Source organism: Myotis yumanensis, unplaced genomic scaffold, assembly GCF_028538775.1.
Source record: "Myotis yumanensis isolate MYYU_CA2020_CCGP unplaced genomic scaffold, mMyoYum1.0.hap1 SCAF_1, whole genome shotgun sequence".
NCBI classification, from domain to species: domain Eukaryota; kingdom Metazoa; phylum Chordata; class Mammalia; order Chiroptera; family Vespertilionidae; genus Myotis; species Myotis yumanensis.
The window spans coordinates 77210829-77234321 of record NW_027223752.1 but is presented as its reverse complement, the minus strand read 5'-3'; positions in this window follow the sequence as shown (position 1 = coordinate 77234321).

Below are 23493 nucleotides of genomic sequence, written 5' to 3'. Positions count from 1 at the left end.
GGGGATATAGATTAAATGGGATTAATCTGAGTTGATTAATGTTGAGGCTAGGTGATGTATATGTGAAAGTTCATCATATGAGTTTGCTTACTTTTTGCTTATAGTGGGAACTTTAGTAAAAAGTTTAAATAAAATAATTCCAGCAAGATTGGCTCTCTGAGAAAGACACATACCAGATGATTTTACTTATATGTGGAATCTGAACAACAAAATAAATGAACAAACAAAACTAAAACAAACTCATAGACACTGACTGAGGGGAAGGGGTTGGGGGACTGGGTGAAAATGGTGGAGGGATTAAGAAGTACAAATTGGTAGTTACAAAATAGTCATGAGGATGTAAAGTACAGCATAGGCGATATAGTCAATAATATTGTAATAACTAGGTATGATGTCAGATGAGTACTAGAAATATTGAGGGGAACACTTTGTAAAGTATATGATTGTCTAATCCAGGGGTGGGCAAACTTTTTGACTCGAGGGCCACAATGGGTTCTTAAACTGGACCGGAGGGCCGGAACAAAAGCATGGATGGAGTGTTTGTGTGAACTAATATAAATACAAAGTAAACATCATTACATAAAAGGGTACGGTCTTTTTTTTTTTTTAGTTTTATTCATTTCAAACGGGCTGGATCTGGCCCGCGGGCCATAGTTTGCCCACGTCTGGTCTAATCACTATGCTGTATACCTAAAACAGCAATATTAAATGTAAACTGTAATTTAAAAATAAACTTAAAAACACACACACATACACAAAAAAACAAAGACTGATTCTCTGAGATGTTGCTCCCTTGGCCAAACTCTTGGAGCCCCCAGCGCAGGAGCCCAGAACACAAACAAGCAGGCTGGAAGGCAGTGATGCCAATTGTCACACCATAATATGATGTCGGTGAAAACCTTTCCTGTAGAGCGGAACATGATAGAAGGGAGAAATCATGGCTAGACGCAAAGAAATAGTTATCATTCTGTGCATTGCAGTGAAGGGGCAGCACTCATCTCTCTTTAGGATAAAAACAAAACAAACTTGACGGGGTTTATTGATTGTGGATAGAGAGAAGGAAAATAAGACAGAAATAAATTAGTCCTAAACCTGGCTGGGACCGAACTGTGCTTGCCTAGTTTAAAGGGCACTGGGCTTCTCATTCCTAATCAAATGCTGAGAGGAGAACCTCGTCTGGAAAGTTGGTTAACCACCCACCTACTGACAGTGTGGAGTCGACAATCTTCAACCAGGCTCTTATTTATTCATCTTTCTCCTGTCTTCTTTCTTGCAACTTCTCCTTCTCTTCCTCCCATCTTCCCCTTTTTCCTTCTTTTCCATAAATATTTCTCACAAGAGAGAATTCTTTGGTTTGGCTTGCTCAGAGGTCGCAGCCCTTTGCAGCAAGCTGGAAACCAAACGCTGACATTTCTTGTAATCAACTTGTCCCAGAACTTGCTTTCTTCAGTTTTTTCATGTAGTCCCACATGTGAAGAACTACATTGTTCATTGGCTCACAATATAAAACAGGAATCTTGTTTTCTAGTTCAGCATCTCAAGGTAGGCATTTGGAAGCCTGTAGGAGGGGGCAGAGAAAAAGAACAAGAAGAGAGGAGCCCAGTGACAAGGCCTTGGACTGGGACTCTGGAGGAATAGGGCCAGAGAGAAATCCCCATGCCTGACATTCAACTTGACATTCTTCCCTAAGCTGTGTTAATACTTCTCTTCTCCTCCATCTTCTTAGTTGCACAGGCTGAAAACCTTGGTTTCATCCTGTTCTTTTTATTCTTTTATATCTACATTTGATTCATCAGCAAACCCTGTGGGCAGACCTTCAATACACACCCATAACCCACAAGCACCCCTCACTACCACCCTGCTGGGACAATGGTTTGGGTTATTATAATAGTTTCCAAATTCCTCATCCTGTTCCATCTGTTTGCTTTTTTCAGTGATTAATTTGCTTCCTAATTTACTCTGAGTAAAACCTGATGTTGCCACACAGTTGCCACACTCGCATAAGTGTGTCTATGTGAGTCAGGGTGTATGTCTGGGGGAGGCAAGATGGACAGAAAAAACTGCCCTTTAGTTCAGGGAAGCACTAGTCTGGAGCCCAGGTGACATTTATAGGAAGACCTCCTCAGAGGCTCCAGCAAGAGTGCAGGCGAGGCTTCCAGGTGCCACTGGGCTCTGGCCAAACTCAAAGGGCAACCAGAGGACAAGCTACAAGCAGCAGGAGCGGTGGGCCTTAGCCAGGCTAAGACAACTGGATGGACAAATGACAAGGTTCTGCTAGAGCAGCGGTTCTCAACCTGTGGGTCGCGACCCCTTTGGGGGTCGAACGACCCTTTCACAGGGGTCGCCTAAGACCATCCTGCATATCAGATATTTACATTACGATTCCTAACAGTAGCAAAATTACAGTTATGAAGTAGCAACGAAAATAATTTTATGGTTGGGGGTCACCACAACATGAGGAACTGTTCATTGGCTCACAATATAAAACAGGGTCGCGGCATTAGGAAGGTTGAGAACCACTGTGCTAGAGGATGTCATGACCGAGGCCCCTGATCCCTCCTACCACAAGGCTGCAAAACTTCGGGACAAAAGCTCAACTCTCAGATGGCATCTTAGACAGGAAGGGGCATGGAAGACTGAAAAATTACCAAGGACTTTTATCTAGAGAGCTGCAGTATTAACCCAAGGAATTCTAAATTGTTGCATTGAACCAAAGTTTAAACCTTTGGCTATTTTTCTCCTTGTTCTCTGCAGTTGGAAGTTCACAAAGATGTTTGTCTAGTTTCTTTTTACCCATTGGATAAGAAGAGTCAATAAATGACACCCTCATAATATGTGCATGAGCTTTCATCGCCCTGTGTATGGTAAGTGCATGCATTCCAAGGCTTCTGGCCGATCTGGGATAGTGGAAAGAGGGTGGGTGCCAACCTCACATGGATCTAGCTTTGAACCCAGCTCTTCCACTCTGCTCCCTCCCTGTGGGAACCGGGACGAGCTACTTCACACTTCTGAGTCCTGCTCATCTGTGGAATGGATTTAACACTACTTATCTCAGAGGCCGGTTCTGAATTTAAATGGCTTCTGGACATAGAGTGCCCAGTGCAGGTCTTGTCATGTGGTAAATGCTCAACACATGTCGATTTTCTTTTCTTCCCACATGGAATCATTTGCACACTGACAAACAAATGGCAAATTGTTTCCTACTTAATTGAGTCCAATTAACTCCCAATAAATTGACTTTAAGTGTTTGATGGGATCATCCAAATTAAAGTATTGACACATTGAGAAGACATACCATTTTTTATTTATTCCAGTTCCCACTATGACCTGTAGATGTCTCTGTGAATCTTCGTCTGTGCCCAGCTATGGCTAAAGGCACAGAAGACAGCTCAGCTAACTATCATTTATGAAGCACAGGAGACGGTGTGTGAAAAGGGAAAGCACCGGTCACTCTGCCTGTCCACTTAGCTTCCTCTGTGCCCGACCACGGGGTGAGGAAATGGGATTTTCCTCTAATTTTACCCTTCGAACCACATTTGCCTTTGGCCTGAGAGTGGGAGTATATGCACCGAGCAAGGGACTCTGGGTAGAACAGCCAAATCTTCGGGGTCCTTCTGATGTTTCTCTCCCCCATCCTCCACTGCACACACCCGAACCAGGACGAAAACTCAGGGCAAACACCTGCTTACAGCTGTCATGGGGGCATTTCCACACGAAGCTGTTCTTTTTCATGGGACATGATTTGACTTGCACGTTGACCCGGGTAACAACCAGCTGAGTAAGGAGGGCTTCTGTCTGGCAAAACATTTAGTATTTGTTACAACTGATCCAAGTAGAAGAAACAACCATTAAAAAGGTGAGAGAAGGGGATTTAATAAATAAGTTGTGCAATATTTATAAATGACATTTTTTTATTCCATGAAAATAGAATTTCTTAGAACCCCATAAAATAGATACAAATACATGTTCAGGAATCGAAGGGCCTGGTGTCCCCTGAGCTGTATTGTCTGTGACATAAAAGGCTCCCGGTGACTAATGTGATATGGGGGTGGTGGTGAGCCCCGAGGGGAGAGGATGAATCTCCCCCCGGCATTCTATTTCATTTTGAAGAGGGGAAAATGAGGATTTGCTTTCTGTTAGGGTCAGGGTTCTGTGCTTTCTTCCTGACAAATGTTTGAGACAATTTAAATGGAATAGAGTTTGCCTTTTACTTTCTGGATTTCCTCAGCTTTTTTTCCCCTTCTCTTTAGTCTACCTGGTCTTCTTGAGCAAAGCTGAGCAGATTGTCAGCTGGGCTCCTCCTCCTCACGGAGTCCTGGGCTCCAGCTTTGTTCTCCCCGCTGCTATCTGGGAGACAGCGGTGTTCATGTGGCAGGCCATGCAGGAGGAGAGTGAGGCAGTGTCTGGGTTCTGCTGTCCTCGGAGAGGATGATCTCATCTCCTTGGAGACATGGTGGAAGCTATTAAGCCCAGGAGTTTGTTGGGCAGACGTACCTGAAGTCAGCCAGGGGATGAGAAGGAATGAGACATAACACTTGAAAGCACAGATGAAGTAACGAGCTGTTATGTCAGGAAGGAGCCCTGGAGACAAGGAAGGGCGGAACCTGGAATCAGAGTCACAGCCACATGTGGGATGCCTGGGACTTGCTCCCTGGAGGGTCTCCTGTGAACAGGTGGTGGTGGGCCCTGCTCTGTCCCAGATGGTTGTGGGATACCTGTTGCCCAGGGCAGTTGTTGATAGCATCCCTTTCACTCTTAACAGCATCCTGATTTGGATGATAAATTATTGACACCTTACCTATTCACTTCACTAGATATTGGGTCAGCATCCCATCAGGGTGCTATGATTGACAGCCAGTAAACCATATATAAAGCTTCTTAAGGACCAAGAAACTGGTGTAGAATTGGGCACGAGCTTTCTTTGAGAAGCAGTGGATTTCCTAGTTTCTATTATGTGTTTAATTTAAATTATACCTAATTTCTTTTGATTTTTCTATGTCTTCTTTCCTTCTGGCTAGAAAAGTGATGCCTTTAAAATCAATATTATATTGTCAATTGCTTTTTTTTTTTTTTTTTTTTGGTCAAACTAAAAGAAGTATTTAAGTTTCTCTCTATTAATGGATAGCTTGTTTCCAGTTTATGGCCATTGCATGTAATGCATATACATTGGTACTTCTGGTTTGCTGTATTTATTTCTGTTTTTGCATCTGTAAATAAAAAAAATCATAGAATTTCTGAGAGGATTAAATGAGATCCTATCTAATAAAAAAGAAACATGGTAATTAGCGTACGACCGCTACCCTTCCCATTGGCTAATCAGGGCGATATGTAAATTAACTGCCAGCCAAGATGGCGGTTAACTGCCAACAAAGATGGTGGCTAATTTGCATATGTAGGCACAATGCTGGGAGGCGAAAGGGAAAGGACGGAAGAAGCCCCCTGCCACTGATGGTGATCGGAAACCCAGGGGGGAGCTAAGTGCCGGGGGCAGGGGCGGAACCAGCCATGGCGGGGAGCAGGGGAGGAGTCAGGGATCCTGGGCAGCTGGGGGTCCCCTGCCCAGGCCTAAGGCCTCAGCCAGAGGCCTTAGGCCTGGGCAGGGGCGGAGTCAGCAATCGTGAGCAGCTGGGGGTCCCCTGCCCAGGCCTAACGCCTTCGCCAGAGGCATTAGGTCTAGGCAGGGGCAGAGCGGGAGATCGTGGGGAGCTGGGGGTCTCCTGCTCAGGACTAATGCCTCCATCAGAGGCCTTAGGTCTTGGCAGGGGCGGTGCCAGAGATCGTGGGTAGCAGGGACTGAGCCGGGAATGGTGGGAGCTGGGGGTCCCCTGCCCAGGCCTGACACCTCTGCCGGAGGCCTCAGGCCTGGGCAAGGGGCCGATCAGGTGATCGGTGATCGGAGGGTGATGAGGGTCAACTCCTCTGGCCGAGGCATCAGGCCTGGGTGGGGGGCGGAGCCAGCAATCGAGGGGGCTGGGGGTCCCCTGCCCAGGCCTGATGCCTGGGCCAGAGGCATCAGGCCTGGGTGGGGGGCGGAGCTGGTGATTGGGGGGATATGAGGGTCCCCTTGCCCAGGCCTGAAGCCTGGGTCAGAGACGTCAGGCTTGGGCAGGGGGTGGAGCAAGCGATCAGAGGGAGATGGGGGTCCCTTGCCCAGGCATGATTCCTGGGCCAGAGGCATCAGGCCTGGGTGGGGGGCGGAGCCGGTGATTGGGGGGATATGAGGGTCCCCTTGGCCAGGCCTGAAGCCTGGGTCAGAGACGTCAGGCTTGGGCAGGGGGTGGAGCAAGCAATCAGAGGGAGATGGGGGTCCCCTGTCCAAGCCTGACACCTCTGGCGGAGGCGTCAGGCCTGGGCAAGGGGGCCGATCAGGCAATTGGAGGGTGGTGGGGGTCAACGCCTCTGGCCGAGGCATCAGGCCTGGGCGAGGGCGGAGCTGGTGATCGGGGAGAGAGGGGGGTCCCCTGCCCAGGCCTGAATCCTGGGCCAGATGCATCAGGCCTGGGTGGGGGGCAGAACCAGTGATCGGGGGGAAATGAGGGTCCCCTGCCCAGGCCTGATACCTCTGGCAGAGGCATCAGGCCTGGGCAAGGGGCCGATCCTGCGATTGGAGGGTGATGGGGGTCAACGCCAGTATGTGAGAGGGGGCAGGCTGGGCTGAGGGACACTCCCCCCGGCCCCCAGTGCATGAATTTCATGCACAGGGCCCCTAGTAGTGATTATAAAAGCACTTAATATAGTACCTGGAACTAAGTTAAATAAAATTGGCTATCATTATTATTTTTGAATATTATTTATTCTAAAGTTATTTTTTCTGCCCCCAGAGAGGCTCATATCTGGGCTCTCTGACTTGTGAAATGGGGACTCTATGTCATTTCAGGGTCAGAGTCAGGACCATGGCACATCTCTATAAAGATGCCGTTCTAAGGCATCACTCAGAACCCTACTGAAGGTCCAAGTGAGGTCCCAAAGTTCAGGTGGCCTGTAATCCCCCTTAGTTCTCAGTTTCAAAGTGAATCAGATGATTTATTTATTTCTGCAGGGGCCAAAATGCCATTTGAACATTGTCATTGAGACAGACTTTTCTCTCATCTATTTTTAAAAAATTCAAAACACCAATGGAAGTGGGGTTGTGAGAGATGGGCGGACGAGAGAGGCCCTTCAAAAGGCTGCAAAGCAGAAGGAGATGCAAGGAGTGGGCCTGCCACACTTGCAACAGAGGTTTGCGTGGCGGACTCCTGTAGAGACCTGAGCAAAAAATGGCAGGGCAAGGAGCTACCTCAACTTTTATGTTTGGAAATATGTTTTTCAGATGTTCTTCCCGACCAGAAATTGTCAGTATGATAAAGAGACAGCTGTCTGACCTCAAAAAAAGGTGACCTCTGCCTCCTAAATATCTCTCTCAGTCCAGGGCTTCCTTTAGGAGCCATCTTTGGATGAAAACCAATTTTCTCTTTGCTGTTCCCCCCACCCCTTTCTTTTCTTAAAAGCTTTGAACAAATGGCAAAAGATAAGAAGGCTTTGCTCCAGATGTGCAAGGTTTCCTAGAAGAAAAATGATCTAAAAAACTTCTCTCCCACCTGCCCTGGTAAGGCCAGGGGAAGACTGGGCTTGATGTGAGAAAGCTTCTCAAATAAAAACTTTCTTTGTCAGAATTTCCTCTCTAGCTCCTGTCCTACAGAGGCTCATCCTGACAAGCTGTAGGGTCTCCCCACTGACCAAGAGCAAAAAGGAGCAAGAGTAACTCAAAGGCCCTGACCGGTTTGGCTCAGTGGATAGAGCGTCAGCCTGTAGACTGAAGGGTCCCAGGTTCGATTCCGGTCAAGGGCATGTACCTTGGTTGCGGGCACATCCCCAGCAGGAGGTGTGCAGGAGGCAGCTGATCGATATTTCTCTCTCATCGATGTTTCTAACTCTCTATCCCTCTCCCTTCCTCTCTGTAAAAAATCAATAAAATATATTTTAAAAAAGAGAGTAACTTAAAGTAGGGCTGGTAAGGCTGAGAGTTTATGGAGCTATTAAGAAACAAAAGGAAGATGCTAAGTCCACCCGCCAAGAAATAGGAAATGTGTCAGGAGACAGAGGAGAAAAAAAGACTCCCCGCCCTCCCCCCAAAATAATAACTCAAGACCCACTATCTATGTTTTTAGAAAATATATATATTTTATTGATTTTTTTATAGAGAGGAAGAGAGAGGGATAGAGAGTTAGAAACATCGATGAGAGAGAAACATCGATCAGCTGCCTCCTGCACACCTCCTGCTGGGGATGTGCCCGCAACCCAGGTACATGCCCTCGACCGGAATCGAACCTGGGACCTTTCAGTCCGCAGGTCGACACTCTTTCCACTGAGCCAAACCAGTTAGGGCCCACTATCTATGTTTAATCTTATTCACTTTTAGAAGGCTTACAGAATCAAAAACAAGTAAAAATGAGAATATGGAGTATATTTTAATAAAAACAGATCAGTATGTGGTTACTGCCTACCTGCTTAGTGCCCAGCCTCTATTTTTCAGGGCCACAGGAGTGACAGATGGCACTGTTATGGACTGAATGTTTGTGCTCCCCCCCCCCTGCAAATTCATATGCTAAAATCTTAACCCCCCAATGTGATTTTATTAGGAGCTGGGGACTTAGGAAGGTAATTAGATTACGAGGTTAGAACCCTCATGTGTGGGGTTAATGTCCTTTTAAGTAGAGACATGAGAACTTGCTCTCTGCCAGGTGAGGACTCAGCAAGACAGCCCTCTGCAAACCAGGAAGTGGCCTCACCAGACACTGGATCTGCCCACACCTTGACCTTCGACGTCCAGCCTCCAGAGCTGTGGGAAATAAATGTTCGTTGTTGAAGCCACCCAGTCCGTAGTAACTTGTTTCTGTAGGCCAAATTGAGATAGCACAGAGAAATTAAATCCATATAGATAGCCCCCCAACACTTTATTTTGGTCTTTAAATTTTCTTCTCAAACACAGACTCTAACAAAAGTAAACCAAACCACTCCGAGTTTCAGATACTTTCCTGTCTATACCAATGAGTTAGGAAAATGGCTTTTGGCAGAAGTAAAGAAAGGTGTGACCACATCGTGGGTGTCTGTGGAAAGACTCTGTATTGTGGGTGTGATGTTGGTGTCAATGTGAAAGAAACAGCGAATCGGGTTCTAAGCCTTACCAGTATTAGAAGGGAAACTAACTAGGTAAGTGCCAGGCCCTATGATAGTTACAATACATAAATTTGCATTTAATCCTCACAACAGACCAATGAATGGAAAATTTGTACCATGGTCAAAGTCAGATATCTATAAGGGGTAGTAAATGAACAAAGGTCAAAGATGAACCCATTGATTTACTGTGCTGTGTGCAGACATGTTTGCTCTGTAATTTGAACTGAGTGGGGTTCTGTAGAGTGGGTGCCAGAATTGGTGCCCTGGCAAGCCAAAGCCACAGGTCCTCTGACATCGTGGTTGCCAAAGAGTCAGCTCTGTAGGCAGGGATGAAGCACATGCAGAGAGGAGGAGAGACCAGGGCCCACCAAGGGACAGGTGTGTGTGCATGTCCCCCTCCCTCAGACACACGGAATGAAAACCACCCACAAGTTTTTTGGAGCTCTAGGCGATGCTGCAGTACAAGAGTGGAGAATCCTGAACTAGCTGGAGTAGATTTTGTTCCTTGCAACCTTACTACCCCTGACTCTGACTGGCTCCTTGTCCTTTCTACCGTAGTTCATTGCCCTTCCTAAGCACAGAAACACAGCAGTTAGTGCAGTAATAAGGTAACAAAGAGAAGAATACAAAGAAGGAATCTGATTTGGTGGCTTTTCTCTTCCCAGACCAGGTAACAAACACGTTTGCAGAATTTTTGTTCCACACTATCAGAGTTTGCTGAAGGAATGTAAAATCTCTTCTCTTGAGTATTTGCAAAGTGGATATATAGCGACCTACAAACATGACTCAGGTGCAAAATTATTCTGCCTGACACTTAATGAGTGCATCTTTCAAGTCTAGTCCAAGGATGTTTTTGTAAAATATCACAGCAAGTTCCTTGCTGTATGTGCAAGTTCTTCCCCCCGAGTCCAATACAAGGCCACATGCCTTGCTCTTTCTAAAAGGTACTAATTCTACACATGACCAGAAGAAAATTATTTGTCATGAGGAAAACTACTTTTCTACTTATCTATAGCCTTTTAAGGAGAATGGATCTTAATGAGGAGTCTTGGTTTGTGGAGTGTGGAAAAGTGGATAAAGGTGTAATTTTTGAGTGAAGAGAGACCTAAATTATTTTGCATAAGAAAAGAGATGTGGGAGAGGCTAGAGTGGTTTTCAACCTTGATTTCACATTGGAATCACCTGGGCAGTTTTTAAAACTAAAAACCTGAGTCTCACTCTCAGAGATCAAATTCAATTAGTCTGGGTGGGTTCTACTGGTATACTTTCTTTTCTTTTCTTTTTTTAAATATATTTTATTGATTTTTTACAGAGAGGAAGGGAGAGAGACAGAGAGTCAGAAACATCGATGAGAGAGAAACATCGATCAGCCGCCTCTTGCACACCCCCTACTGGGGATGTGCCCGCAACCCAGGTACATGCCCTTGACCGGAATCGAACCTGGGACCTTTCAGTCCGCAGGCCGACGCTCTATCCACTGAGCCAAACCGGTTTCGGCTCTTTTTTTCTTCTTAAAGAACAACTGGTATATAGAAAGGAAGACCTGGTGGTTGGTGCTTGTTGATGAAATTTTCCTGTGCCATAGAACATCTCTGTACTATTAGAACCTTCTTCAGAAAATCTAGACTAATCATTAATGCGTAGGAAGTGTGAATGTCTTTTTCTTTCATATGCAGTGAAGTATCAAGTCTGGCCAACATAGGTATGGAGGGGCAGAGTGTGTGCTCACCATCTTGGTGGCATTTCGGCAATACTTATTTAACAGTTGCAAAGAAACAAAGAAAGGAAAGGGTTAGGAAGAGCATAATGGATTAGTGATATATATATATTTTTTGCTTCTAGCAAGTAAAAGTGTTTTCAAGTACAGAGGCATCTCTTCTTAGTAGGATAAAAGTATGGTACCCACGTTCCAAATAAGGAATTCTTTTAAAAAACACACACCACAGCAAAGCACAAACCAACCCATCTTTTCCCATTGACCCATGCTTTGCCTTGGACATTTTATGATTCGAGGGATAATTATGTGGTTTGTAAATTTTCCAGATCTTTGTTTCTCTGGCTTTTAGACATGTCACTGCTTTTATGCAGAAAGTCAAGATGAGGTGATAGACTGTGGGAAAAGTTCAATCCAAGGCCCGGCCAGTCCAGGTCTTAACAGTGAGGCATCCTTCAGCTTTTAATGATGAGACAGAAGTGTCAGCATAGAATAATCCAGTCAGTTCATTCTGCCATCCACTGGGAACACTGGCAAAACAGTCATTAGTAAGGGAAGTTGAAAAGTTTGAATAGAGTGATGTCTTCAATTTTTGGTGTTTCATCAGATGCTTGATGAATATACTGATGAGGATGAGAGTACATGTAGCCATTCAAAATATTACCTGTAGAACATTTCCTCCATACCAGGCACTGTGCTAAGCATAAGAAAGGACAGCCTTCATCTTTGTGGTCTATTTTATCTCCTCCAGGCTTTCTTCTTGAGACAATATTCAGCTGCATTTTTTTTTCAGAAGGAACCATTGCAACTATGTTGTCATTTACACCCTTAAATAAAGCTCCTGATTTGAAGGGATGGTTATGTTCAGGGGAAACTCCATCCTCCATGCCAACTAACCAGGAATACACCAATCTTAACAAATATCCAAAAATAGGGCTGAAGTTCCTGTGTAGAGTACTACATCTAGGGTGTGTGTTAGAATTTCCATCTTGAAGAAGAGCTTAAGTCATATTTGGGTCTCCTCACATTCTAAAACAAAACAAAATTAAAATCACCATGTAGAGTTATTAAAGTCCATACTAATCCTATATAATAAAGAGGTAATATGCAAATCAACCCTCACACCCTCACAAGATGGCTGCCTACGACTAGGCCAGCAGAGGGGTTAGTGAGGGTTGACCAAATGACTGAACAAACAGCTGAGTGGGGCAACCAGGCTGGAAGGGGGGGGCAGTTGGGGGTGACCAGGCCAGCAGAGGGCGGCAGTTAGGAGTAACCAGGCTGGCGGGGGGGGGGGGGGGGGGCAGTAAGAGGTGACCAGGCTGGTGGGGGGGGGGGGGGCAGTAAGAGAAAACCAGACTGGCAGGGGAGCAGTAAGGGGTGACCAGGCCAGTGGGAGGGGGCAGTTAGGAGCAACCAGGCCTGCAGGGAAGGGGCAGTTGGGGGTGACCTGGTTGGCAGTGGGGGCAGTTAGGGGTGATCAGGCTGGCACGCAGAGGCAGTGAGGAGTGATCAGGCAGGTGGGGGCGGGGGGCAGTTAGGTGTGACCAGGCAGGCATGAAGGTGAGCGATTATGAGCCAGTGGTCCAGGTTTGTGAGAGGGATGTCCGACTGCCGTTTTAGGCCTGATCCCCGGGATCTGGCCTAAACCGGCAGTCGGACATCCCCCAAGGGGTCCTGGATTGGGGAGGGTGAAGGCTGGGCTGAGGGGACCATCCCCTGCCCCGTGCACAAATTTTGTGCACTGGGCCTCTAGTAATATTATAGAATATAAAATTTATATTAGCTTTCTCACTCATGGCCTGTGATAGGACATATAAATTTCAAATAAAAAAATAGGTGCCCATCACTTAAAGCAAAGGAATAAAGTGTAGTAAGTCAAACCAAAGCATTTCTAGAAGAATTGATCTGATGATTCTTAGAATCCACAATTAACACTGAGCCAAAAAGGCTAGTTTTCAACTAGACACAAAGCACTCTTTCTTGTTCTGTATTGTGTTTTTGTATTTGCTCCCTATTCAACCTTTGGGAATAGATTATTTTCCTTTCTCATCACCAGTGTTTCCTCCTTAGCAGCTCTGGCTGCTCATCTGGGCTGTTTTCTGCCTTCCAAATCTTTAAGCAGCCCACAAATTCAGTTTTCTCTGGGCACAATTTTGAAATCACAAGTTAAATGGTTTTGTCAGCTCAATAAGTTCTCTTCACCTAAAAAAGTTAAAATAAAAGAGGATTAACAGGCATCTGGAAGAGAGCTCTATATCTTGGCAAGAAAAATTAGACTTTTCCAAAAGCTATCATGGGATTTAGAGAAGAAAAGACCCTACCCACCTGGTCAAATTTGTTTCCTCACATGCCTTAAATATTAATAACAATATGTCCCAGATTGTCCTAATTATTTGTGTGTGTCTCTATACATGTTTGTGAGCCCCAAGAGAGCCAGCAGTTAGGGGACCTGTGTTGTAGTCACAGAATTCTTCTTTGCTCTGTGAAAATAGCAGCCAGTACGATTCTTTCTCTGTGATGACTTCCCATTGCTCTTTACAGAAGGTAAACTTGTAGAACATTCTGTAGTTGGGTCACCCATCCTCCAGTTAAATAGCATGTGTGCTCATGATTGGGAGAGAATTGGTCACTGCCTTGCCCGATGATTAACTTTCATTATCATTACTGGTTCACAGGAGGTTCTCAAGGCGATGGGAAACTCCAGCGAGGAGCCGCCTGCCCTGTGAAATGTCACTTCCCACTTCTCCTCCATGGAAGCCTGGGCTCCACAGGCCCTGCATAAAGCCTTGTATGTCTCTCCTGGTAGGAGGTACCTTCAAGCTGATCTGAAAGTGGCCAAGATCAGAGGAAGATAGAACAGAGCCAAGCTGATTCCTCAACAAAAGCATTATTGAGTATCTGGGACATGTTTTGTCTCAATATCTCTAGTGCCTGGCATTGTGCATGGCATGGAATAGATACTTAAGAACTATTTGCTGAATGATTGAATTTGAATGTCTATTTTTATTATTTCAGGTTTTCAAAAAAGTTTATGACCAACTGGAGGAAATAACAGGTAACCTCTGCTAGGAGGCTGGGGAGCCCCAGCAGGTGGGCGTGACGAGTCTCTCTGCTTGGCTCAGGTGCTGCTGCAGGTGGGGCTCTTTCCTGGCCCACCCCCCTTGGTCAACCTGGTAGACCTGGGCTGTCCAGGCACCATCTGGCTGGATCCTTCCTGGCCGCTGTGTTCTGCCAGGGCTGGACCTCCACCAAGAGCAGAGCTGCCATTGTTTCTGGGCAGGGACACTGCCACAGGGTCCTGGGGCTCGCTCGCCAGCCTCTGCGGGGCACACACGGAATTGAGCATCTGGAAGACTGCAGGGGGCATGGCGGTCATCTTCAGCAGGTTCTCCCCACCCCCTCCCCGCCTAAACCTGCTCCATCTCCTTGGCGCTCAACACCTTCTGGGCCTCAGCACGGTCTTCTGAGGGGCTGGCTGCCTGCAGTCCTGGGGGTGGTCTCGCTGGCCCGCGCCTAGCGCCCCCACCTGCGAGGCCTTGAATGACTACTCTAAATGACATTTACCAATGAAGACAGGTGACATGACTTCTTTGCTGCGCAAAGGTGATCTTTTGAGATAATCCTAGGCCTCATTCACCTATCCATCCAGTTTGCAAATAGTTCTGACCACCTCCGATGCTTCACTTAGCATTTTATCTGACATTATCTAGTTCATTTTGACTCTCCATCCCCAACCAGCTGGGCCCTAGAATGTAAGCCCCAAGAGAGCTGTGATACTGCCTGTCCTGTCTATTGCTGTATCTTCAGCACCCAGAATGAAGCTGAGGGACAGCAAGGGACCCTCAAAATAGGGTAGATTGGATTTTCTGTCAGCTAGCATTGCTCGCATTGCATATGTCTCCAAACTATGCCATGTACTGAAACCCAGTGGCAGCTGGGAGAGGTGGCTCTTCTGTTGGGCTTGGGATCTTCTGTCACAGGCCACTTCCCCATCCACTAGCCAGCCCCGGCTGCCATTGTGTTCGTGCCAAGCCCTCATTACCCTGGCTCATTGGATTGCAGTAGATATACACATTCCGGAGGTTCTCTGTATTTACTCAGAGTTCACTTTTTAAGATATAGAGTCTGGTATTTATCTTAGTCATTTCTGTTCTTATCGTATTTCATAAAATCCATAACATGCTGGAGGTCAAAGGTGCGGTTTTCTTCTAGTAGAAAAATGTTTGACCAATGCCTTTGGCAAACCGTTTTCTCTGTGCTGCTGGTGAAGACGGGTCTCATAAACCTCCCAGACTTCAGGCTAGGAAAGAATAACTCCTACACTGAAGGCTGTGCAAGATTTCCCCAGGCCTCTGCAATGTCCATTATTCTATAGTTGCTTCCCCAGTCCCTTTCTGAACCTACCTTCCGTAACAGAGGGAGAGCTAACAGAGAGAAAGATATTTGTGTGGAAATATTTGCTGCAGTTTACAAAGCTTTTTCAACATGTTATCTTTTAAAAATATTTGCCATTAAACTGAAATGTGTGCTGTCCCAGTTTTAGAGATGAGGAAGTAGAGGCTTAGAACGGTTACATAATGCCCTAACAGGGAAAGGAGCTGTCGATTCAACCGGAGTCTCCTAAATATGAACGCTAAGTTTTTTTCACTCCCAAACTATGCTGCAAATAAGTCTCTGAGATTTGCTAGGAGTTAGTTTTGTTTCCTAGTCACTTCCCTGTGGACAATGTGGTTCCCCAAACTTGTTAAGCTGGTTCACATCTTTAGGTCTCTGTATAATGTGGTACCCTCTGCCTAGAAGAGCTTGCCCTCTTTTTTATGTATTTGTTTTAGTAACTCCTATTCATCCCTCAGATCCGAGCTCAAGGGTGACGGGGGAGTCCACTGGTAAGAGTGGGCCCTGGAGCCACACCATCTGGGCCCCAATCCTGGTATTGCCAAGTATCTTGTTAGGCCTGGTGTGGTGGCTTAGCCTCTCAGTCCTCTCCCATCTGTACTGTGGGGAGAATTCTGATGCTTATCTTCAAAGGCTGGTAAAGAAGAAATGTAAACAACACATTGCTTAGAGTATTCAGTGTGCTGCTGCTGCCTCCCAATTTATAACGAGTCTGCCCTGCTTCTCTAAAATTGCCTCTTGATCATCCAGGGGTTTCCAATCAATCACTCCTCACCAGAGAGAGAAAAATGAAAGGAGAGAAAAAAAGAAGAGAGAGAGAGAGAAAGAGAGAGAGAGAGAGAAAGAGAGAGAGAGAGAGAGAGAGAGAGAGAGAGAGCCTGGAGCAAATAGTCAGATATAGAGAAAACTTTGCCAGCTGTAGGGAAAACAAGGAATATTTAAGTAAATGTATCAGTGTTGCTCTGGGGAGGGTTGGGCAGAAGAGAGGAGACATAGCTAAAAATGTCACTGCCTGTCCTGGCAGACATATCCTGGCTCAGAAAATTCTGTGCTGAATCCAGGAACCAGCGCGGAAGTCTGGAACCCAACTCAGCAACTCCGAGGGAGGGAAGGAAAACGAGAGAAGGAAGGAAGGAGGAAGGGGAAAGAGGAAGGATAACAGAAATCATTCTTGTATAAGTCATAGTGGCAGGTGGGATGTATTTATGTTTGAAGGAATTATGGAGGGTATTATTTTTAAATGACAATCTTTTTATAAATTTTTTTTTTTGGCTTAGCAATAAGACCCACAAAAAGCATGTATTCAGCCAGGATGTCAGTTGCTCAGCTCATTAAGATATTAAGTGAAACATTGATGACAATTATATAACACTGAGCCTTCTTGTCTGCCAAAGTGTGGCTTTCAGTGTATAACAAAGTGGGTCAAAGTTTGTTTTGTTATTTTCTTGTTTCTTTTTTTATCTTAGACGTTTGATGAAGTTTTCTTTTAGTAGGTAAAATGTAGGTTGTCAACTTTGGTGAGGATAATTTAAGGATAGGGACACTTAAATGAATCAGATGTCTACTTCTGAATGGCAAAGGAAGTCTCCCCGCATTTCTCTCGGGATTGCATTCATTCACTCAACAAAGATTTTCTGGGCCTCCGCTACACGCTATGTCTCGTGCTGTATGTTGGAAATACAGTACTGAGCAAGAGAGATACTGACCCTGTCCTCATTATGAGGCCTTTCCTCAAGCTTGTTTATCTGGGCAATACCTTGTGTTTTAATCTTTCTCCCAATCACATGAAATATGTCATCTAAGACTTCCCCTGTTAGGCTCTGCTATAAGAAATGACTATTGATTATTAATGAATATTGGTAGTCACAGAGGTATTGATGGGAAAATACAGTTATATACTAGTAAGCTACCTTTCAGTAAGCATTTGTACCTGAAATATATAAAAGTATACATCTGGAAATATATAAAGCCTTAACACACAGAATTGAATTTCTGCTAGTGGGATTTCAAGCATACACATACTTTTATTTATGTGTAACTCCCATGGGCATACCCATCTTTTGATGGTTATAATATAATTAGAGTTAGCATTTATTGAGTGCTTGCCAAATACTAAGAATTGTGCTATGCATTTTAAATGAACAGCCTCATTTTATCTTTACATTCTACAAGGTGTCAAGAACTGTGAAGGATCTGAGATTTTGCTCCATTTGCAAGCTTTTGGATGCTGGCAGAAGACGTGAGACCGCTGGGTCAGAGACAAAGGATTTTATTACTCATGACTTATCCAGCAGCATGGAAATCAGCATATTTGTAGAGTTATACTGGCCCTGAAGTTCCATGGGGATGCCAGCATACACCTGGGCTGTGCTATAAGAGAGGAACTCAAAACGCAGTAAACCTGATCTTTTATAATGGGCAGTAAGCATGCCTGCTCTTTGCTCTGAAGGGAGACACTATTTCCATCTTCAAGGCTGCTTGCTATACAAACTCCTTGAGAAGGTAGTCTGGAATGAAGGGCAGTCAGTGTCTTACAAGATATGTAGAGAAATGTGAGACTTGTGGAGAACTTCTCACCAAAATAGATATTGGGAATATCCCTATATTATAAAGAGTAAACTGAGACTTAGGGAGTCTGATTAAGTAACTTGATTAAGGTCACAAATTAGCACATGTAAGAATAGCATTTGCACTAAGCCAGTGGTTCTCAACCATGGCTACACATTAGAATCACCTGGGAATCTTTTTAAAATCCTGATTTCTGGGCCTCATCGTCCGGAAATTCTGTTTCTTTGTTATGGGGTGGTGCCACAACATTAATAAGAAAGAAACAGAATTTCCAGAGGATGAGGCCCAGAAATCAGGATTTTAACAAGATTCCCAGGTGATTCTAATGTGCAGCCAAGGTTGAGAACCACTGGCCATCTGATTTCAGAGCAGGTGCTCTGCATCAGCTGTGTTTCAGTTTAGATCACCGGAAAGCTGAATCTGAAATAGTATCTCCTTATTTAAGAGGTACTTGGCAATTCCAAGACCACAGCCTGATTATGATATCCTCCAGAACTTCCAATGTTACTGTTGATATGGAGATCATCTCATGAGGTAAATAACAGTAAGCATGCTTTTAAAAGAATTTTATTGGCCGAAACCGGTTTGGCTCAGTGGATAGAGCGTTGGCCTGCGGACTGAAAGGTCCCAGGTTCGATTCCGGTCAAGGGCATGTACCCGGGTTGCGGGCACATCCCCAGTGGGAGATGTGCAGGAGGCAGCTGGTCGATGTTTCTCTCTCATTGATGTTTCTAACTCTCTATCTCTCTCCCTTCCTCTCTGTAAAAAATCAATAAAATATATTAAAAAAAAAGAATTTTATTGAAGTATAATTGACATACCATAAGATCTATCCATTTTAAATGTACAATTTAATTATTTTTAAAATAAATGTATAGAGTTGTATAATAAAAAGACAGGTACTTGGGTAAGCACTAAGGGCTTATCCTGTCTGGATTGGCACCCCTTAGCTACTTATTAATTTCCATATTCTAAACCATTCACTGAACTGAATGTGATCCAGACATAGATTTAACAGTTTTGTGTTACAAAAGGTTGACCACTTCTACTGTACAATTTAGCATATAGTTGTTTTCTATTTTATTATGGTTTTATGTCTCCCATTTTCAAAAGTTTCCTTAATTATCCAATCTGTACTTCATACAACTTTTGGGTAAACCAAACAAGGAATGCAAAAATGATACATTTATTCCCCTGAGCATAACTCTGGCAATAATTATACACTTGTTTAACCAGATGAATATCACCAACTGAGAAATAATTAAAAAGCACTGATTTTGATAACTGTTATTAGAAATATAATATATGGGTGGTTCATTATATATATCCAGAATTCTAGTTATTTATGCTAGCATGCTTAGCAGAGTTTTTAGAGACCATTTTAGCCTCACATAGAGTGACACAGATATTCATGTGGCAAATCTAAATATCACAGCCCAATCGGTTGTCATGTCAAGATACTTTACACTTTATTCTCCAACTCTAAATCTGTTGTTTTTAAGCCAGATGGAAATGCTATGAGAGTTAGAATAAAAGGAGACAAAGAACATTGAACTCCTCCAAAGCTGAGATTTGTTACTCTTGAGTGAGCTGTGCAAACTTCAGTCAACACTTTTAGCTTCGGTTTTTTGGTTTGCTAAATAGGGCTGGGGTATGTGACACATGCTCCCCCTGCCCCGGTACTAATTGGAATACGATTCTGATCTAGTAAATTCTATTGGGAAGCCAGTACCTAGAATTGAGCTGTATTCTCTACATTTTATAGTTAAGGACAAGGACTTTGGCGCCAGACAGACCCAGGTTTGGATCCTAGCTCTGCTGGTTGCATGACTTTGGGCAAATTGCTAAACATCTTTGATTCTTTATAAAATGGAAATGATAATAGTTTTCTTTTCATCAGTATTTCTACATAAAACTGAACTAAAGAAGCTCTTTGACCTCATATTTCTATTCAGTTATCAACATATCTTTGACTTTTCTTTCAGAGCAAAGTTTCCCAAGAATTGTCTCATGCTTACCTCTACTTCCCCATCTTCCTTTAACCTAATAAGAATGTGACTTCTACTCTTATGATTTACACTGAGATTTTTCACTAAGATCACCAGTGACCACCTTCTGGCTAAATCCAAAGAACATGTCTCTGTTACCTCTCAGAGAAATCCAACATAGCCCACAATTCTCTCCTTCTAGAAATACTAATTTCTGTTGGCTTCCAAGAATTTGCCTTTTGCCTCCTTGTATCTTCTCTTCCCTGTGGGACCCTCTTCTTCTGCTCGTCCCTCACAAGTGTTGTTGTCCCACAGAGTCTTAGGATAGAGCTTCCTTTGTCTGCAAAATCTGGATATTTTATGTATTTTCATGTCACTAATTACCACCTACCACATATGCAGATGACCCCTGAATCAGTATCTTTAGCCCACATTTTCTCTGAGCTTCAAACCTCACTTTCTGCATTAGTTTCCCTATTTTTATAATGGAATCACCATTCAGTCAGTGGCCCAAGTTAGAAACGTGCACATCATTTTTTCCTTTTCTTTCCCCTAGTCCCTGTTCACATAAAAAGGCTCCTTTCGTCCACATCCCCCATATTCAGCCAAGCAGGTCTTGTTGATTCTACCTCTTAAATCCATCTGTCTTCTCCATCTCAGTGGCCTTTTTGGAACCAGACCACCATCATCTCTCATCTTGATTACAACATTCTCATCCATCTCCTGGACCAGTCTTATTGCCATTCTTTACACCACAGCTAAACTGATCACATCATTTCAACAAGTTTACATTGCTCCCCAGCTGACGTCCAGGCTTTTGGCAATGACTTATGAGACCCTTTGTGATGTGGGCTCTGCTCACCTCTCCAGCCTCCTCCATGCCTCCTCTCCCCGTTCTGTCCCCAAACACTTGATGCTCCACTAAATAGAGCTTCTTCCGGCTCCTCACATTAGCCGTGCTCTTTCCCACACTGGGCCTGTGCATTTGTCCTCTTGGGTGGAAAACTGCTCTCCAAACTCCCCCCTCTTCTACCCATATCTCTGCCTCCAAGAAGCCTTCCCTGATCTGCAAAGCTCCTGTTGGGCATGCTCCCATATGCCACCCTATGTATTTCCCCAATCATCACATTTGCTGTGATGTATTATAATCGTCTGTTTATATATCAGTATCTCCCACTAAGCTGAGCTCTGAAGTAGGGGCCCTGTCTGTTTCATAGGTACTCCCTGTACTTAGCAGAGCCTGATACATGGTATGATCACAACCCACAATGCTGACTGAATGAGCAAATGTATAAAAATCACACTTTAACTTGTTTCATAAGTGCTGCTCTTTAGCCAGGATTAATAATAGCATATTTGAATAATTTTAAAAAGTATTGGGATCACAATAGATATGATCTATGTCGGTTGGTTTCTGTGTGTTTTCAGGAGCCCCAGAGCCCCACAGAAGGAGCCCAGTGGTTTTCACAATGAGAGGCGGGTGGGAGAGGAAGAACAGAGCTGTGGAAGACGCTCACTGGGCAGGACTCAGCAGCTCAGAATTTAAAAAAATATATATATATTTTATTGATTTTTTGTAGAGAGGAAGGGAGAGGGATAGAGAGTTAGAAACATCGCTGAGAGAGAAACCTCGATCAGCTGCCTCCTGCACACCCCCTACTGGGGATGTGCCCGCAACCCAGGTACATGCCCTTGACCGGAATCGAACCTGGGACCCTTCAGACCGCAGGCCGACACTCTATCCACTGAGTCAAACCAGTTAGGGCAGCTCAGAATTTTTTATGCCCTTAGGTTATATTTTATATGGGAAAAAGAAGCAAGGAAAAATGAAAGAAAAAATGTCCTTATAGGAGTAGACTATCAAAACAGGTCTTGTACATATGGGTCTGCCATTCAGGAAACTGAAAGGTTTGCTTTAAAAGATACTATAATGGAGGCAGTTACGGTGGTTGCTACAACATAGTATATACTGGTATTACCAAGAAAGGGAAGAGTGCTCTTAAAAACTGTCCCAGTGCAATGGGATTGTAGATCCTTACATTTATGTCTCTTATTAAAATTGGTTAAATTAAATCATACCACCAACTGACATTTGATTACTAACAAGCCTGTGAAAATTTTATCATCTGTTTTTTTTCTAGCTTTTCTGTGTATTGCTATTGTTTTGGAAAACTGTACCTGCATACATTAGGACTTTTTTGCTGAGTAGACAAGGATAGACATAGTTAGACTTTAAAAAAAATTAAATCAAACCTACTACTAGTAATTTGCAATCCTAATCTACTACCTCCACTGACACATGGCCAGAGATTTCATACCTACAGTTTCCTAGTGAAATTCTGCATCTATCTCCATCTCCCACTTTTCTAACACTGGAGATGGTAATGCTAGACAAAAATATAGCTATTGGAAGAGAAGGCTGAAGGGATAAATATTCTCTATCATTCATTTATTCAAAAATATTTATTGAGAGCTTGCTGTGTGCCAAGCACCTGCAACATTTTCTAGTGTTTGGAGATATATCAGTGGAAAAAAAATAGATAAGGTCCCTGCTGTTATAAAGCTTATATTGTGATGAGGGAGAGAGACAGTAAATAAGGAAACAAGTAAATAACAATTCTGCCAAGTGATGAGTTGTATGAAGCCAGCAGAATTGTAATGTGCTGGAGATTGACACCTGAGAGGGGGTTGTGGAGTGGGTCAGCTCCACCAGGTGGCCTCTGAGCTGAGCTAAGGGATGGGAAAGAACCGACCATCCATGTGAGGAAGGAAGGGCAGAGCCTTCCAAATCAAAGGGGCAGTAGTGCACCCCATGCTTTTCCCATGGTCCTCAAACAGTCAGCATCTCAGACGTAAGAGAGATGCCAATTTTCCTTAGGCCATTTCAAAGGCCAGGGCCAAGTGGTTTATGGGTAGGACCCAAAACTGCCTATAAGGGAACATCATGGGAAATTAAGGAAAGAAAGGAAGATGAGAGAAGTCACATGAATTCTTTTATAAGATGTTATGCATAAAATGTCTATTTTTTAATTTTTTTTATTAAAAAAACACACACAACCATGGTACTCTTGGGTCACCAATCATGCCTGTGTACTGAAATCTCCATAAAAACTCAAAAGGAGCAGGTTTGGAGAGCTTCGGGGTGGGTGAGCACCTGGGAATTTGGGAAGAGCATCCTGCTAGGAGAGAGCAGGGAAGCTCCAAGCCCTTTCCCCATACCTTTCTCTACGTGTCTCTTCCATCTGGTTGCTCCTGAGTTAGATCCTTTTATAATAAACTGGAAATCTAGTAAGTCTAAATAAATACATAAATAAATGAAGTAATCTTAAACTGAATATGACCCCCCAACCCCCAACAAAACAAAACAAAACAAAAAATTTTACTGGAGTTTATTTGGAACCTGTGCTGCTCATCCCTCTGGCCACTAGATAGCAGCATTGCCTATCAAATGTGCCCAAGGACAGTGCTGTGGACAGAGGTTTAGAGTGAGAACATCAATCCCACATGTCCATCTATTCTCCGGTCTCTGTTTTCTGTTCCTCTGTCTTCCCCATCTTCCCCATAATCCACACCTTAATTCTCTGCCATCTACCTCTTCACAAATAGTCTCAGTGTTCAGGCTAAGCTTTATGTTTAGAGAAAAACAGCTGATTCATTAGGGGAAAATAA